This window comes from Dasypus novemcinctus, chromosome 8 (assembly GCF_030445035.2).
Source record: "Dasypus novemcinctus isolate mDasNov1 chromosome 8, mDasNov1.1.hap2, whole genome shotgun sequence".
Taxonomy (NCBI): Eukaryota; Metazoa; Chordata; class Mammalia; order Cingulata; family Dasypodidae; genus Dasypus; species Dasypus novemcinctus.
The window spans coordinates 65,233,093-65,246,807 of record NC_080680.1 but is presented as its reverse complement, the minus strand read 5'-3'; positions in this window follow the sequence as shown (position 1 = coordinate 65,246,807).

Here is a 13,715-nt window from a genome sequence, read left to right as displayed (position 1 = left end):
AACAGCTGAAACTCCTCCCCTGCCATTAGCAAAGGGGTGGAATAATTAATAATTCAAAAAGCAGGCACAAGGCCTGAATTTGCTCTCTCTTGCTTTTGGACCCCTGTTCCTGCCTTCTGTGCCCTGTTCTTGCTAATTTTTCCCCTGCCACAATGGCCATGCAAGTAAAACCTGGGCATTTATAATCTATAATGGGGAACTCTAGTCTATAAATCAGCCCTCTTTATCACTTTTCAGCCCCTTCCTCTCCCTGGGACCCATGATCTGTTATTTTCTCCCATTCCTCATCCCTTTCTACCTTAATAAATTACTGGTCTAACACACCTGATGTGCTCTTAAAATTAATTTCTGTAGCATAGTCAAGAACCTAGACAAAATCCGGTAACAGTAGGTCAAGGGATTGGGGGTAGTAACTCTCTTTCATCAGTTTGAGGCCGGTATACAAAAGATACTTAGCTTTCTGACTGGCATTTAGATCCTGTCCAGTTCACAAGTAGGCAATAAAACCATGCAGCTATCTGCAGTTTACAAGGGAATGCAAAGTAGTTCAGACAATGAACATGAGCAGAATCTAATAACCCACAGGAGTGTGTTATAGTTTTCCATTGAAATAAAATTTCTCTACAGTCACTTTTTTTTCCTTATTTTTATCAAAGATAGCCTCAAAAAGATTATTCTTAATCATAAGATAACACTGGTTTCATTAGAGTTGGCCTGATTATTTAAACAGGTGCAGCAAGAATGGCAATTACCATAAATTTCTTTTTTTTTTTTTTTTAAATGGCTTTACTGGCCGTTTTTATAAGGAACCTGAGAGTGGGCTTTTAAAAGTCTCTTGAGGCTAGGAAACCAAGTCAAGAACTTGACACCAGATTTTACCTGTAGTCCAGAAAGTAACTTTCTTTACTGACCTATAAACCTGGGAAACCTGGAGCTAGGTACTAAACCGGATTTTGTAAGAGTATTTTATAAGCTTTGGCTCATAAAGCCATCCTTAGTTCCTTAAAAGTATCTGGGCACATTGATTCAATGAACATCATTCTCAAACATAGCACTCCAGTTATATAATTAGTATCTGCAATTATGTCCTGTTGACAAGGAGGACAGATTCTAATTGAATTTATGCAAATAATTATTTTGTCATAAAAATAAGAATATTCAACAAAAGTTGTTAAATAGGAATATGGGTCATTGTGAAACAATATTTGGTTCCCTATTTAATCAAAGTGACAATAAAAGAGTAAATAGGAATTAATATAGTTGTAAAAACAAGACAGTTCTTTTAAAAGTGAAAAGATTTGTTTTCTAACACATTACAGGATGATAAGGTCATTATAAATATCGATAATGACATTTTTCTAAATAAGACAGAGAATCTTTGCCTTCCAGGCAGATTACTCAGATGGTTAAGAAAAACCTTTTACAACCTCTTAGAATAGACCAATAATCCAAGAATTTGTCATTTTAACAGAGAGAAATCCAAATTCTTGTTTTGCATGAGCATACTGTATAGTAAGAAAACTCTTAAAAATCTCATAAACCTATCAAATCTTAACCAACACTAACCATAATAAATAAAAATCCTTTTTTTATAAATCTTTTACTTTTTTTCTATTGTCATTTTGATCCTAAATGTTCCTTCTTGTTCTGCTACAACCAGTCATTTTACTTTAGGACAAAACTATTGTCTTTTTCTTTAAGGAAAGGTTTCCTGCATGCCTAACATACCTGCATACCTGAAGTTACCAAAAAGATCTTTGAAACTGTCTTCAAACAAACATCCTACAAAACACAATTATTTTTATAATAAAATTTGTTAAAATAATTTGGTTAAATACAAATTTACATTTTTCATCATTTTAAAGACTTGGTATATATCATGCTAGTTTATTTCATTAGTAAACCTGTATCAATTTAGGAATCATATACCCAAGTATAACTAAGTTGTGATTGTATTGTACTTTACATTGACAATTCAAGGGCATAGTTATTCTATTTAATTAACAATATTAAACTAGTCCCATCTGTCAAAGATTTATTTGAATTATGTGAACTTTATATTTAATATTTGGTTTTAGTTCTATGAATATTCTTTTTTATTGGAAATATTAGAAGTTTGGTTTCCTTAATTTCTAGGACTTAGGAGTATTAATTTGATATATAAGCAGTTATTTATCTTTGAGCCAATTTGAATAGTGTTCTTTTAAGGAATTTATAAGTTAATTTGGTAATACTATCTGGAAGTAGGAAAAAATACATCAAACATATAAACAGATCCAAATAGAGAGCTTATAGTAAAATTTTCCAATCATAAGTCAGACATAAAAATAGAAATACAGAAGACAGAGAAACAAAACTCACTCATTTATATAAGATACTTTTTGATTCTTGCTGTTTCTTAGTAGCCTCTGAGTACCAATTAAAATAGACATCCCATTTGACCTAAGTCAGGAGCCCTTTATCTTAAGTGTACCTCTGAGATGAGTAAAGCTGTCTAATTGGAATGCTCTCCATCATGGCCATTGGAATAAATGCTAGATTGTCTTTGGTGAGGTTTTTGACATTTTGGTTAGATAGGCACAGCTTTTGGTCCCATCATTTTTGAACATGTAATATGTTGAGCTAGCAGAGGGTGAAGAATCAAAATTTTTAGGATTTGAGTATCCTATCTTTATCGTTTCATCTCTTACCTTGTGTAAGGACAAAACACTAGCAGTAGCAAAAATGAAACTGCAAACTGAACTAAAGGCTAGGGAACCAGACTCAAAATTTGAGTCTTTTCATCAATTATGACTGACCCACTAACCTTTGGGCTAAAAGCTGGTGAGATTGGAGAACTGGAACACAAAGAGAGTGGAGCTTGAGAGAAACTCCACCTATGACCCTTGGCGAGGGGGGCAGAGAACTCAAAAGGTTCAGTGGGGTTTTCACCTGTCTTTCTTTTTGTCTCCAGAGCTGTCAGCAGTCACCTTCAGACACCTTTGTTGTCACCAACACTGATAAAAGAAAACCTTTACCGGCAGTTTAGGATCTCACAGCTTTATTGAGTAATTCCTGAATCAGGTAGCATCCAAATTCAGAAAGCTCTGCCAAGGAGGTGGAAGGAGAAGCTCATATGGATCTAATGCAGAATGTTCCGATTATGTTTCCATTTTACTTAGTGGTGAGGGGTTCTTACAAAGTCGGAGGTGGGTGCTTGCTTAGAAATGAGGAAGCCAGCTGGTGATAACTGATGGACTGTACTTAAATTTGGTTATCTGCAAGCTGGGCATTTACAGGAAATAAAAACTTGCTTAGGTTTTTGGTTTTTCACTGACATGGGGTTTAGCATGGGCACCTCCATGTTGGGCCTACTAGATTTCATTTAATGATAAAAGTTTCCAAAATTAAGTGTGAATTTTATAGCACATCTCAGTTTGGATGATCACGTTTAGGTGTTCAATAGTTTCCTGTGGCTATTGATTAATGTATTGGTTGGGCAGAGATTAGAGCAGTCCAGACCACTATCTGCGGGATAGTGTAACTGTCTTTTGGTTCATCATCTCTTGATGAATTTTGGGTGCTAACTGCATATGTCCCGGAAGTTATTCCTTTACTCAGACATTTACTTATTCATTCAATCACCTGTTCTTCGAGCAAACATTTATTGAGCTCCTATAAGGTGTAAGGAACTGAATTGAGGGATAGGAGCATGGTGGCCATGAATATGAGACTTTTGAGTTTCAGAGACAGGGATGCAAACAAATGCTTGTGAAAAGAGGACTAACTGGAACAGTGATTGGCCATGGAACTGAAGGTGGCTCTATTGGAATTTCTGATGGGGTGGAGCCCATGGGTGTTTCAAACATCTGTGGGCGATCTCTCAGGAGGATGTCATTGTCCTCTCCGCCTGCTTTCTGACATAGAATCCTACTAAACGACCATTAGTGAGAGGATTGTGCTGGGGTGCAAAGAATGCTGAGGGACATTGAATTGGGAGGATATACAGATTGTTGTGGGGCATGGAGGGGAACAGAGATGTCTCCATGGAGAACGTGGTACTTTTGCCACACTCTGAAGAATGAGAAGTTTGTCAGTTCAGAGAAGGCCATTCAGAACAAAGGGTACAATGTATGCAAGGTATGGAAACAGGAAAGAGGTAATGTGCTATATTTAGGGAGCACTGAGGATCTGTGTAACTGCATCATAGTGGGGTATATATATGTGTGTAAAGAGTACTGCATACTCCACTGAAAAGTTTTTACCCAGTTTCTTAGAGAATGAGCTATCATTGGTCCACAAGCAATACTGTCTCCATAGTCAAACTGAAATTTCAGTAATAGCCTGGATTAAAATTACATCTCTCTGGCCCTAACTAGACAACTGAATTTGCAGATATTGATATGAACCAGTGGCTGAAAGAAATTCCCTCTGCCAACTAGTTTATCTTGTTAGTGACATGAATAACCAAATTCAATTGGATTTAACAAGCTGTAACACACTGTCAAAAGCCATTAACAACACAAGAGCCTCCAGCCATAAAGAACTCTTTTCTGTGTGTGTGTATTTTAGAATTTTCCTTATGAAAGGGAAACCTCAAACTAAAGGAAACAATGTGTTTCATTTATATGTCCTAGGTCTCAAAGGTCTTTTCATCAGTAATGTGATCTGATGTTTTTGTTTGTTTTCTTTCTTTTTGTTCTGGAAAATTAGAAGCAGTGCTGTTCTGCTTGATAATCTCACACATGTAATGTTTTCTTGGCAGGATTAAAAACCTGGATGTGTCAAAGTTTGCACATTATTCAGATTTTGAGAAGGAAAAAAAAAAAATGGAAGGAGGGGCATAACCCAAACCAGGGAGAGAAACCTAACACCCTCAACTGCCTTTCCAGAGATTATTTTACCCACTTCCTGGAGCCACTGTGTTGTATTTCCCTTGACCAAATAGCGTCATACATCTCCTAAATTCAAATGCTTGCCAATTTCCTGCAGATATGCAGGTAGAGAGGTTGACTACTATAATTGACAAGATGCCAATGACTCATGGGGCTGGCAGGAATGGAAAACATGGGCAGAGCTATATAAAAGCTGTAAATGAGCTGCAAATGGACGTGCATTAAACAGTCCTAGTGCCACTTTAAACCGATCAATTTTCTTTAAAGAAAATACTACTGCAGGGCCAACATGATATACAAGGTCTTCTACTTAATAACTTTACTAAAATGCCAAGAGGATAGAGATTACTTATGGCTGCCTGATAAATTTCAGATATACATACCATCCTTGCTGAACTGAGCAGTCAAGCCAGATACAGAAGATGCAACATAAACCCACACCACCGTTTTCATTTCTCTTAATACCCGCTAAGGGTTCCTTTTCACCAAGTGCCAGCAAGCAGCTTTATAAATAACATCTGCACATCAGGCACTCTTGCTCTCCAGTGCCTCAGACAGATTTTATCTCGGGTGAATTTTAGGTGGGAGAAGTTGAGCCCCAGTGTTATCTGTACCCTCTTGTATTACAGATTTAGCTAAATCCTTCAGGCTTAACCTTGACCTTTATTTAGAAAATTAATGTTGGCTCTCCAAGATCAAGCTGTGAGAGTTCAGTTTGCAACAAACACCGCCAAGGATCCTTTAAGACTACTCATGTTTTTTTGTGTGTAAGAAAATGTCTTAAAGTGTTACATGAAATACTGGGGAATAGTACTGGAAGGGCTCCTTAGTCCCAGCTGTGTCACAGGGGACCTCCCAGGTAGGAATTAGGCCTGCTATGGCAGCGCTGTTTATTTTTCCTGTTGTACTGGGCACTGGAATCATCGAAACAGTGGTCACTTGGGATTTCCCTGACCTGGCTTCCCATTTTCAATACCTAGAGGTGATCTTGACTCTCTCAACTTTAAGAACAAAGTGAAGGATTAATTGAAGCGACTGAGACTACTTTTTAAAAGGGGAACTCTATCGAGTTGACGGTACATGAACTTATGCATAATTATTTACAATAAACTCTAAGTAAACTTTGTAAGTTTCTGCCAGAATTTCTAATTTTCTTTTCGAAGAGTAAGCCGAGTGTGTTGGCTAATTGTCTCTGGTCTGGTCTCATTTGGATGTTTACTCTCACCTGGCAGACCCTTGCTATGCCAACTTCGTATCCTGGTGATTAAGAGTAATAGCAAAACTTTCTTGGTAATTGAATTATTTTAGTCATGGTCTTTATGAAGTGTTTTAAAAGAAGGTGACATAAGGCCACCACACTGCTTGCCTCTGGGTACCTGCCCCCCCCTAGCCCCCCCCGTGACTCTTCTTTCTACTTGCCTGGATCTGCTACTTTCTGTCTCTCTTGGTACACTGATTGCTCTCCCTCATTCAATCTGCTGCCTCTGTATTCTTCTTAATAGAGAGCTGGAAGAATTTGTTTAATTTTGTTCCCTTTGGAAGGAAGAATAACTCCCAGACTTAGTTTGAGTTGAAAAATGGATCCACTATTTGGTAGAGAGATGGATGCTATGATATTTACAGTGTGTGATGGTTTAGAACTACAGGTACCCCAGAAAAACATGTTCTTAAAGTTAATCCTTTCTGTAGGTGTGAACCCATTGTGAGTAGAATCTTTGAATGGGGCTGCTTCAATTGAGGTGTGACCCACCTCAATCAGGACGGGTCTTAATCCTATTACTGGAGTCCCTTATAAGAGAATGAAATTCAGACAAAGAGACAAAGGCCAAAGAAGCAAGAAGCTGAAATCAGTGAAGTATAGAAGACAACAGAGAGACCAATAGAGGCTGCCATGTACCTTGCCAGGTCACAGAGGAGCCAAGGATCGCTGGCAGCTGGTCTTTGGGCAGAAAGCATCGCCTTGAGGATGCCTTGATTTGGACATTTTCCCAGCCTCAAAACTTTGCTTAAGCAGCCTAGGTAACTAAAGCACTGTGTAAATACGATTGAATTTCCTTCTTGGCTGCAGAGGTTCAAGGGTATTACTCTTTAAACATCATTCTTGGCTTTAACTGATAGCCCACAGTGACACAAATTGTTTTAAGGATATTCTGAATTTAAGAATATATTCTGAGGATATATTCTTAAATATAAAATATTCTTAAATGTAAAAAAGATTTTAATAGACATCTTCTGCTACTTTAGGAAGAAATAGGCTGTGAAATCAAACTTCAATAATCAATCAACAAACATATTTATTGCGAAGACCTAAATCATACCTCTGTTGACTTGTCTATATTCTGTTGGCCTGATGGAATATGTAGAAAGAGTATTATTTTTTCTGTTATATCACTGTGATATAAGACAATTTTCATGCAATTATCAAATATGCTTTAAAATGCTTATTGTGTAGGTTCTGTCAGCTAGATCTCACATAATGAAGCAGCAGTTTTAAACAGATAGCATAACAAATTATGTGCAAGTTTTTGTGGGCATATATGTAAGTAGGTATGAATATCTTAGCTTTATATAGTGTATATATACCTACTGATTGAAAGCCACTCACTGACAAACACACAAAACAAAGAACATTAATACCTCCTACTATTCCAGTCTCTAAGAAGTTCAGGCTTATGCACACATTCTGGGGTATTTCTCATGTGAAATTGCACATTGACGCAATCATTTTTATTCTTGAATTGCCTTTCTATTGCTCCACAGCATTTATCAGTACTAGGCACACTATATTTAACCTATTTATTTGTATTGTCTATCTTCTCTGCCTGGAATGAAGCTCCATGAGGGCAAGGGTTTTCATCTATTTTGTTCACTGCTGTATGTTCAGTGCCTGACCTCTTGGAGTTGCTCCATAAACATGTTTAAATGAAGGAATGAATTAGCTATGAATGTTTTTGTTATTTTTGTTATTAATGCTAGGTATTTTTCTAGGAGTTCTAAAAGCCAACTCAGGATTGAGCCAGAATGCCATAGACTGCTTGAGAGTGGACCCTGCCTGTAGGATTATTTTATAGACTCATTCTCTGGTATGCTGTCATCAGCCTCTACTGAGGAACATTATAAGAAATGGACCTTTCAAATATATGTATTGTTGGAATATTGCTGTGGATATTATTCATTACTTTTAAAAAATATTTATTTATTTATTTATTTCTCTCCCCTTCCCCCCTCCATCCCGGTTGTCTGTTCTCTGTGTCTATTTGCTGCATATTCTTCTTTGTCTGCTTCTGTTGTCAGTGGCACGGGAATCTGTGTTTCTTTTTGTTGTGTCATCTTGTTGTGTCAGCTCTCCGTGTGTGCAACACCATTCCTGGGCAGGCTCCACTTTGTTTCGCGCTGGGCGGCTCTCCTTATGGGGCTCACTCCTTGTGCGTGGGACTCCCTACGCAGGGGACACCCCTGCGTGGCATGGCACTCCTTGCACGCATCAGCACTGCACATGGCCAGCTCCACATGGGTCAAGGAAGCCCGGGGTTTGAACCACAGACCTCCCATATGGTAGACGGACACCCCAACCACTGGGCCAAGTCCGTCACCGATTCATTACTTTTATAATGTCCTTTCTGTGCATATAAATGGAGAAATTTTGCTCTGCTATTAGCTTCAGACTTATTGGGCAATTGTTTTATATTCATTTTGTGGATGCTTGGAATCCAATAACTGATGGTATTTCCTACATAGAATAAAATGTGTACTCCACCATCAGCACAGATAGCCTTTATGCCATGTGCTGATCTAGCTACTAGCTCTGTTTGCTTTGCAATTTTTATTTTTCTTTTGCCTTATTTTTGTTGATTTTTAAAAATTCATGTTAAATTTTAAAAATTCATGTTGAATATTCTAGTATGTTCAAACGTCTCCTTAAATTCTTTTTTTGGGTAGTAAACAAGTTGATATGAATTTAATAATATTAAATGAAGTAAGCCCTTTGTTCCTAGAATTATTCTTATTGTGATAGCAATATAGTAAATTAGTATTTAAAATTGTTTTCATAGATAAGATTTACAGAAATTATGTGAAACAAGCAGTTTAGGAATCATGCATTCATACTGCAGCATGGGAAACTGAGGCATAGAGTGGTCATGTGATTTATCTAAATGTAAATGGCTAACTAAACCAAGGAAGCCAGAGAGAATACAGGTCTTCTAATTATTCCTCCAAGACACTTAGCTCTGGTTTATCTTCCTACTCTTGGTTTAGATTTTTTCATTTATATCAAGGGTTCTTAGCCAGGGGTCCACGGATCCCTAAGGGGTCTGTGGAAAGATTTCAGGGGGTCTGTGAGCTTGAAATGACAATTCAAAAAGATATTTTTCTTGCAGGGACATATTGGTGGGTGTAATATATTAAATAATACCAAGTATAGTGTGGACTTAGTATGGTTTTTATTTTGATGTGATGTGTTCTGAGTGCAGTGGATAACTGCCTGCAAAAGGGTTGGTAAGGATAGCAGAGATGGTTTTATGATGTCATGGGAAAACTCGAATTTTTAAATGTTTGCGTAAAATGACCATTTGAGCAGATATTGAACTGTTAAGTTATAAGGTAAAAAAAATATGGGAAAGTTGAAAAGTCCAATTTTGAATAATCCTAAAATTTAATTTAAAGATGTGCCAATGTCCAGTGTCATAAAACTATCTGCCACTACATTCTGAAAAGGGGTCTGTGGTTTTCACCTGACTGGCAAAGGGGTCCGTGGAACAAAAATGGTTAAGAAGCCCTGAATTAGATAAGCATTTTTCATATTATGTTTGGCTCAGCAGTACTCCCCTTGGATGACATATGTCAGTCTTTTTTTTGCCAGTGCATGATATATACATTCAATTTTGGGACAGATTTGAGAACCAAACAACTGCAGATACAGCACAGGGGTTGGGCTCTGGAATCCAACTGCCTGCCTTCAAATCCTAGATTTGTCAATTACTAATTGTAGAATCTTGTGTCCCAGTTCCTCACTTATAAAACACAAATGATGATAATAAGGATACCTGCATCCTTGGGTTTTTTTGAGAATTCTATTGGAGAATACATTTAAAGATCCTTTAACTGAGTTGTAAGCACTGAATAAGTGTTAGCGATTGTCTTAGTCTGGGTCCCAGGAAAGCGAGTGTGAAGCTAAGCACACATGCTAAGGAATTGTGTTTCCAGGACAGCAAGAGGGAAGAACAGAGGGAAAGAATTTACAAGGTAGGATGACTTTGAGCTGCCCATGGCATCAGAAAAAAATACATTTGGGTGCTCATTCTTATGGGACTTTATCCAAATAGACATGTCAGACCCTTGTGTCTTGGTATTGTCCACTGAAGAGCAAGGAAGCACCATGGATTTCTTTGCCAAATCTGTCTTGTCTTCTGTTTCTTCTTGGTCGAAGTTCAGTCCATGAGACATCAACTCTCCTGAACATCCAGCAGGTTGGGTTACTCAGTCAGATTCCATGCCTTGTGGCATGGGGGCCATTTGACTCCAGAAGTAGGGGGAGCCAGAGCCAAACTTGCTACAACACTGTTGTAGTGGGCACAGTGGCAGAGGAACACAAGCCCAGCTATTATCCAAGGGAGGCTGAAGCAGCTGCTGGTGTTGGGAGAGAATGGGATAGTGGAGGTGGCTGGAGTTCTTCACTGAGCAAGTGGCTGAGGTCCAGGAACAGGTCAGGGTAAGCAAATGTGGGGTAGTACATATTATTATCACCTGAAATCTTCCTACAGCAGACAAAGACATTAACAGCTCAGATGTCTCATCAAGAAGGACCTTGCTGCCCGACTATGAGGAATCGCATTAGCTAAAGGCCTCTTGCTATTATCTTTTCCAAATTCCATCTCATCTTTTAAAGTGAAGGCATGCCCTTCTTGGATGCTCTGGAGAACCAGTAAGCAAGGCTGTGGTAGCTGAGGTTATGTGCTTCTTAGGGTGGCCTGGTCAATAATTGAGCAAGTATGGAATGATGCTAACAGGCAAATCTTGCTCAGCAGCTCCCTGTTGGCCTGGTAGCAGCTTAACAATCTGCAACAGGTCTGAAGACTGCTGCTCCCCAATTCTGCTTCCTCTCCTTCCATTTTACTCCCAATAAACATTTCATACTCTTCTCTACATTTTGGTGCCCCTGCCCCTTCCCAACAGCAAGCATATAGTAAGAGATGTTAAAGTTACAAAGGCTCAGTATAAGACAGAAAGGAGTAAATGCTAGAGGAAAGCAGAAACTCCCCATGAGATTTCTAATATAAATGAAGAGATGGTCATCAAAGATTTTCATCACATCAAAGAACCAACCATAGGCTCTTATTAAATATCAAGAATGTATTCAAAATTATTCACCCCAAAATAATTAATTTAAAAAAGTTTAGAAAATATATCTATTGGGAAAATTTAGATTTCCATTTAGCGTGAATTATTTAATATTAATAATAACAAAAGCTGTCTTTTTTGAGCACTTACTTTGTGCTAGGCATGGTATTAATCACTTAACATATACTTTCTTATTTAATTTACACAATAATTCTATGTGATTGTCCTTTATTTATAAACATGAAAAGTGAGGTTTACAAATTAAGTAATTTGCTGAACATCCCACAGAGATGAGCTTCTGATTTAGATGAGAACTGGTACTTAAGTTCTTCACCAGTACTGTACAAAAATAGCTCACATAGGGAAGCGGATGTGGCTCAAGCCACAGGGTTTCAGCCGACCACATGGGAGGTCCCTGGTTCAATTTCTGGTGCCTCCTGGAGAAGGTGAACTGGCACGGTGGGCAGGCATGGCAAGCTGATGCAACAGAAGAGACACAAAGAGGAAAGACAATGAAAGACGCAACAAACCAGGGAGCCGAGATGGCTCTTCCACATAAGGGGATCCCAGGTTTGGTTCCTGGTGCCTCCTAAAGAGAAGGTGAGCAGACACAGAGAGCACACAGCAAATGGACACTGAGAGCGGACAGTGAACAACAACAACAAGGTGGGGGGGTGGTAAATAAATAAAAATAAATCTTAAGAAAAACAGTTCACAGATACCAATGTGCCACCTGTGCCAGCTGAGTGGTTTACGCGTACTATTTTATTTATTCCTCATAACAACCCCAAGAAAGTACTATCGTTATCCACATTTTACAGATAAAATAATCGAGACCAAGTGAGTTTGTGTGATTAAGTTATGTTAACACCTAGTAGGTAGAAGAGTTAAGATTTAGAACCAGGACAATTTTATTTCAGAGTTTATTACTATGCTGGGCTGCCTGCGTCAGGTTTAAACACATTTTGTCCTTGACTTGTGGCAATCCATCTTACACAGATCCTCAGTAAGAGTGTTGATGATCATATCCAAGTTAAAGTCTCCACAGAGAATTGGAGCACTATCTAGTCAGTTTAGCTAGAGGATATAAAATCCATTAAACTTTAGGCTCTACTTACTGTTGACTTGGTGGAATCCTATCAATCAACATTATTTGGCTCCTAAACCTGTCCTCGGCTTTTCTAGAAATTGAAACTTAATATGGGGTAAGCCCCAGAAAGTTGCGCATTCTTTGATGTGCTTAGAGACCTTTCAGGTGTTTGAAAGAGAACTGGTTTAAAAAACTGCTCTTAAATTTCTGCTGAAATGTTTCATCATAATGGCCTCTGAGTCTGAGCCTTTCCTCTTTGTGATAAGACAGAGAAAAGAGAATCTGCCTACTTGCCATTTCTCTAAACACACATTTTCATGCCTGTATGTCCTTGCTCAAACTCTTCCCTACAGCTACGATTTCCTTCACTTCCCTCACTATCTGCCCAAGTCTTTTTTTTTTTTAATAAATCGAAATATTCCCAAACCCTTTTTATCCTTGAACTTCTGGATCTCTGTGAAAACTCTCTAAATCTTCTCTGCACAAGTACCAGCCATATTCTTTGAGAAAGTGAATGACTTCTCACTTTGCTTACAGCTCTATTTTGGAGTCTTCCATAACGTGACATGTACATCCTAGGTTGCAAGGACCAGATATATTAACTATTGAAATTGCTATACCTAACACATGTCTGGCACATATAGGAGCTCAGGTTATTAGATAGACATTTAAAAATATAAAAATATTCAAAGGCATAATAAGGGTATAATTTATCTACGATGCATTAATCCATAATTCACTGAATAACCTTGTCTGGGACAACGTAAGGGCAGACACCATGTCTGTCCTGCCTCACGACAGCGTCTCCAGCATCTAGGATGATGTCAGGCCCATAGTAAATGCTCAGCTCATTATATTATAGTTGAATCAATATGGCAAGACTTGTTCTTACAGGGCTGCCAAAGAAGCACAATGTACACTCCCACCTGCATATTGTTTCCATGAGAAAGCCCTTATTTTAAAGTCTGCATTCCCCACGTTGGGGGAAAAAATGGAAAGAAACAGTCAAAACAGGGACTTAATGACCTCCTCTACCAGTGTACTCTAACATTTTTTCTTTCAGGTCTCCATGATAGAATTTAACATCAATCAAGAATGCTGTGGCTTTCCCACTCTCCCACCCTTTCCAGGCTCATAGTCCAACTAAGGGTAAAATAGTGTTCTGACGAATCACCTTTTTAGGTGAGGGCTGAAGCTAAAGAACAGCTTGGTGAGCTAATGGGCCAGGTGTATGGCATCTAACTCAGCGCCTTACCTTGTCTGGCAGCTCTTCAATCACTACATTTAAATCTAACATGATTTGGCCAGCCCTTCGACACCTGGGAAGTCTTTTTATGCTTCTGAATGCACCATACACCCGTTTCATCCATACCTCCCCACCCACATTTCTTTTCCAAGCCCGAGCTTCATAA